The sequence below is a fragment of the Rhipicephalus sanguineus genome, chromosome 3, assembly GCF_013339695.2.
Source record: "Rhipicephalus sanguineus isolate Rsan-2018 chromosome 3, BIME_Rsan_1.4, whole genome shotgun sequence".
Taxonomy (NCBI): domain Eukaryota; kingdom Metazoa; phylum Arthropoda; class Arachnida; order Ixodida; family Ixodidae; genus Rhipicephalus; species Rhipicephalus sanguineus.
The window spans coordinates 66,105,649-66,111,758 of record NC_051178.1 but is presented as its reverse complement, the minus strand read 5'-3'; positions in this window follow the sequence as shown (position 1 = coordinate 66,111,758).

Sequence of the window (6,110 nt, the reverse complement as noted above, 5' to 3'; positions counted from 1 at the left end):
GTTGGCCTTGGCGCTGTCCTTGCGCAGCGCAAGCCAGGGTTCCCTGAATATGTCGTGGCATATGCAAGTCGTACGCTTACTAAAGCCGAGACCAATTACACCGTCACCGAAAAGGAATGCCTGGTGATCATCTGGGCCTTTACGAAATTCCGACCTTATTTGTATGGTCGCCCATTTAATGTCATCACCGACCATCATGTACTATGCTGGTTGTCATCATTGAAGGATCCCTTAGGCGGCCTCGCCCGCTGGGCACTTCGCCTACAGGGCTACGATATTCGCGTGCTGTACCGCCACGGACGCCAGCATGCTGACGTCGACGCACTCTCGTGCTCCCCCTTGCCTGAAGACAATACCCATACCTCAGTGTCTCACAATGCCGTTTCTTCTATCGATATTCAAACCATCGCTACTGAACAGCGTAAGGATCACTGGATTGCCTCATTGATAGACTTGCTGACTGATCCATCGGCACCACTATCCATACGCGCGTTGCGTCGTCAAGCCCACCATTTCGCCGTTCGCGACGACCTCCTCCACCGACGCAATTACGCGACGGCCGCCAGTGGGTGCTCGTAATACCCCGCAGTCTGCGTTCTGACATATGCGCGTCGTTCCACTCTGATCCGCAGTGTGCACACTCTGGGGTATCGAAAACCTACCACCGCATTCACCAATGGTACTTTTGGCAAGGGATGTACCGCTACGTGCAGAAGTTTGTTCGCTCCTGCATCGATTGTCAGCGCCGCAAAACTTAACGCACCTCTCGCCGGCAGGTCTGCAACCTATACCTTGCCCTTACCGGCCGTTTGGGCGCGTTGGCATAGACTTGTATGGACCACTGCCTTTAACGTCGGCTGGTAATCGCTGGGCCATCGTCGCTGTTGACCACCTTACGCGATACGCCGAAACTGCTGCCCTCCCAGCGGCTACAGCGCGCCGTGTTGCCTCCTTCCTGCTGCACCAATTCATGCTGCGCCACGGTCCCCACCAGGAGCTGCTCAGCGATCGAGGTCATGTCTTCTTGTCGGAAGTCATCGAAGCCATTCTCAAAGGGTGCAACGTTGTTCACCGGAAAACTACTGCTTACGAACCGCAGACGAATGGCCTCTCCGAAGGCTTTAACCGCACGCTCGGCGACATGCTCTCGATGTACGTCGCCGACGATCACACCAATTGGGATGCCATTGTGCCTTTCGTGACCTACGCGTATAATACCGCCCCTCAGAGCATTACTGGTTTCTCACCCTTTTTCTTAGTGTACGGCAGGCACCCTTCGCACGCAATCAATACAATCCTTCCATACAAGCCGGACCCGTCTGAGTGTGCGCCTATTTCTGCCACAGCCGGACTTGCTGTGGAGTGTCGGGAGCTTGCGAAGACATTTACTACGCATGACCAAGAGCGGCAGAAGAGCATTCGCGGTGACACCACCACTTCTGCGCCCACGTACCTCCCTGGAGCGCTCGTATGGCTCTTGGTCCCTACCACCGCAACTGGCCTCTCTTCCAAACTGCTGCCCAAGTACGACAGCCCCTACCATGTCGTCGAACGCACATCCACGGTCAACTACCTGATCGAACCCATTGAACCATCTTCGGATATGCGCCGTCGAGGGCGCGACATTGTCAACGTGGAGCGCCTGAAACCCTACCATGACCCGCTCATAGTGACAAGCAGTTATGTCGCCAGGTGGCTCCCTTTTCGTACCTGGGTTAATTTTAGCGAAGCGTTGGAAGTCTGTAATGGGTCGCCCTCTCGAGCGCTTTCTAGTGGGTCGTCCCCTTCGGCTCTTCTGTGACAGCACGCTCCTCGCGCTCCGTGTCCATGCTCTGTCTTGACTGTCGCCGTTGTGCTTCGTCGACTAGTGCCGTCAATAAACCCCTTTATAATATATATATATATATATATATATATATATATATATATATATATATATATATATATATACAAACGCATGAGCCCAATCTAAATATATGACTTTAAATTACGCAGCAATGAATAATAACACAGCTGCTCCTCTACAAACTTTCTGCATTGCGAATCCAAAGGGAAGGACATACTAAAATGACTTACTGTGCACAAATTTTCCACGTGATTTCCTTGGCGTCAGCAAGAACATAGGATGGTGGCTTTATGGTGACTTCGAATTTCGGCAACACTGTAATAGAATGCAATATCTGAGAGTAGTTCTTGCTTTTTTTTATTCTTTGATCAGACACTCAGAAACACACCGAAAATAAAAAAGAATGGTTCATCTCTCTTTCATAGACATAGGTCGCAACACGAATCTGAAAAGTGTCTTCATAGGAGTAGTTGCAGATTAGTTGTGTGCTAAGAAATGCAGGTGCTTAAGTTAGCACGCTATTTAGTGGAAAAAATTGCGGCAGGTCCAATTCTGCCGTTTGGGACGGGACGTCTACACAGAGCGAATCATCTTCGCATTTTCGTCTCTCGCCCAATTTCAAGATGCACATGACGCGAGCTGTACTCCTGTGCCTCTTTTACTCACCTTGTGTGGCGGGGCATGATGTCTGCGATGTCAACAATCATTTGTGACGGAACTTCTCTTAAGAAGCGTTCCTTAGCTAGGCTATAGCGGAAACGGAGTGGCAACCGGAAGTGAACTTAAGAAACACCTTGCACGGATGCTAGGAAACTAGAGCGATATTTTAATTGACGTAACTTCCGTGACGTCCATAAATATTTGGTGTAGCCGGAAATAAAACACCGTTAATAAAAAATACTCAGTGTCGAATGGAAGCGCAACGAAGGCGCATCTAGCGTCGACGTCTTCTCGAACGATGGTGTGCCTATACAACGCGCAAATAATTCCAATATCTCTGTGAAAAGGTATACACGCGTTTGTGAATTTAGCAGAATTGACTCAAGACTTACCGTATTCCTTAACCTCGAAGTGCTGCCTCGCAGTCTGAGTGGGAAGTTCGACGACGACCTCCCACATACCCAACTCGGGTTCTTCTGCGAGCTGGAAATCTCGCTGCACGATGCCTGTAGTGTAAAGAAAGAGATACGTGTATTTCAATCGGCTTCAAATGGCACTGTTGTAGTGAAGAGGAGGAAGAAGACACGCTCGGTCGTCTGTTGCTGTGCGCGTGATCTGCGTTCCTGTTGGACCGGCGCTACGTCGACTGCACAGGTCGTGAATGCTTTGTTAATAAACTGTCATACGACATCTGGTGGAGGTTGCTGCAATCCCGTGACCTCAACCTGGAACTTCGCAACCGAACCTTGCCCACTGCTTCAACCACTGCAATGACCGACATTGCCGACGCCGCAGTGGTACCGTGACCATGCTGTCTTTAGCGCAACAGGTGACGCTGAAGTGGAAGATTGGCTTTCCACCTATGAGTGCGTCAGTGAGACCAACAACTGAGATGACCCGGCCAAACTATGTGTCGTCATCTTTTATCTTTCTGACGTCGAAGTAGCGCCGGTCCAACAGGAACGCAGATCACGCGCACAGCAACAGACTATCTAGCTTGTCTTCTTCCTCCTCTTCACTACACTGTGAACAGCAGTTTTCAAGAAACACACAATAGCATACGAGGGTTGAACCAAAAACAACCGAAACACGACTGTAGATGGATAAGCAACAATGCGGTGGGTTACACAGAAAAGATTAACACAAGGCAGAGCGCTCTGTTGTGTGTGAATCTTTCCTGTGTTCCGTAGAATCTTTGCGCTTTGCAATATCGTATATGCTGTAACAACACGCCTCGTATTTAACCCTAACCGAAACACGCGAAGTGTTTTCTGTGAAACTAGATATATTAAAACTCGCACAAAGAGTATTCGAGGAAGAAAATCACAAATAAAAGTAAGTTCGATCAGCGCGATTGAAAATTGTATTCGCAAAGCCGCTGACAGTGTTTCAACAGTTAATAATTAGGACCATCTTGATAATAACAAATATTTTAGAGCGAACAAAAGGAGGTCATTTTACCAAAGGGAGATCACACGAATTGTGCTGATCAGGTGAAAAACACAACTCACTGACTTTGATCGAAACTGCACTTAAAACAATTGCTTTTTGCACTGTCTTCATAAGACTGCCTTTAAGTCATTGAAGGATTTGCTTGCATCAGACTATTATTTTATGTACACTTTAATTAGTGTTCCAGATTTTTTTCATTTCATGAGGTCGTTACGGGACGAACTGTCATATAAACGGGGTATTCAAGGGCCTCTTTCTTATCAACTCCCCCGCATAGTGTAGTAATTATCGCATACCTTTTTCAAAAGAGACGTTGTTCCACTGAGCAATCCGAACGTCGCTGGGGCTTGTGACGTAGATGGTAGCCTAAAGGGAGACGTAATGTAGTATGCGTATTTCAATGTTTATTTTTTTCACAACCATGAACTTGGGTACGAATATTTTAACATTAAGTCGTGCAGTACCATGGAGAAAAGAAAACCCCTCAGATAAAAGATGGCTTTTCATATCGGGGCGGGTGAGTAATAATAATATGCGAGCGCTTACCTTGACATCCGTGACAGGCTTCAGCTCGTTATTGATTGGCAGAACACGGAATCGAACTGAAAGGAAAGTTGCGTCGTTAGATCATGTTGCTGCGTTTTAAATGCGGAGCATTTCTCAGCGAACATTTTGGCACTTTGAGCGTTTCTATCTATCTATCTATCTATCTATCTATCTATCTATCTATCTATCTATCTATCTATCTATCTATCTATCTATCTATCTATCTATCTATCTATCTATCTATCTATCTATCTATCTATCTGAACATACAAAGATAAAAATATAGAAGCACGTAACGGACACGAACTTACGAAACTCGCAATCTAATACGTAAAGATGGCATAAGCTTTACTTTTCTCATGCATAAATTTATGCGAAAAATTGGGATTGCGCCATTGCTTCGTATTTACGTGGAATCACTTTAGCTGCATATGCCGTAGCGCAACGTTAAGACCAATCAGCATGCAAGAACATCGTGTAATTTTATCAATTTACTGAGAGAATAGTAATTATACTGACAGAATGGTAATTATATTAGTTTTTCTGATATACTCTTACATGCGCTTTTATTAGGTCGAACGAAAGAAGGGAACTTTTCGCGAGGTGCTCGTTTCTTTCATTGACATAACCAAATGGGCCCAGCAGACAATGAGGCCAAGGTAAGCATAGGGGGCATTAATTGCTGTCTTTAACTGGTAAGTAGTAAGTATGACGCCAACTGAAACGAATTAAGTTTCATTCATTCCAGTTTACGCCATAATTACTACACTACAGTTAAATACAGCAGTTAATGTCCTTTATACTTTCCTTGGCCTCATTGTCTGTTGGATACATTTGGTTACGTCTTTCATAAGAATTTACCTTGTTTATTTATTTATTTATTTATTATTTCAACATACTGCAGTCCCGCAGGGCTATCGCAGGAGTGGGCAAATACATACATAAAAGAGCATAACAAGTGCGCTCAACATCAATCGTTAGTAATATACAATAAGAAGTCATCGAGTGATAAAGATTCTGTGTCCACAAGATTTATTCAAATCTTGTGGACGCAGAAGCTTCAATATACATAAAGTGGCGATGGAAATCTCTTCAAACAATGCAGGAATTGAGAATAAATGCACGCATAGATAGAAAACGTTGGTAATACCTTTCTGTCCTGGCTTGTACAGCGCCTTGTCCGACTGGACAAGAATGGTGTTCTTCGACTTCTTGAAGCTAATCCTCTTGCTGTCACCAAACACATAGCTTCCGAAAGTTCCGTTCACTTTGATCTTGGCTCTACTGTCGAGATGCTCGGGCACTCGGAACGGTAGAATAACACTTTCACCTGCACGCAACAAGGTTTTACAGTTCGACATTCAGAAAGGTTTGGGTGTTTGAGACCACGTCTCCGCAGGTGGACGCTTGTTGATTCCGTATCAACCCACTTCCGTAACGCGAACATTATTCTGTAGTGTTCTTCTTTCGTGAACTTATGACGTCGAAGTAGAAAAGCGCGCCATAGATAAGTCATGGTTGAAGGCGTCTACGCAGATAGCGCTTTCAGGAAGGCGAAGTCGCGTATCAGGCATTCACTGCCACAGAATATGTGTGATCAGTTACT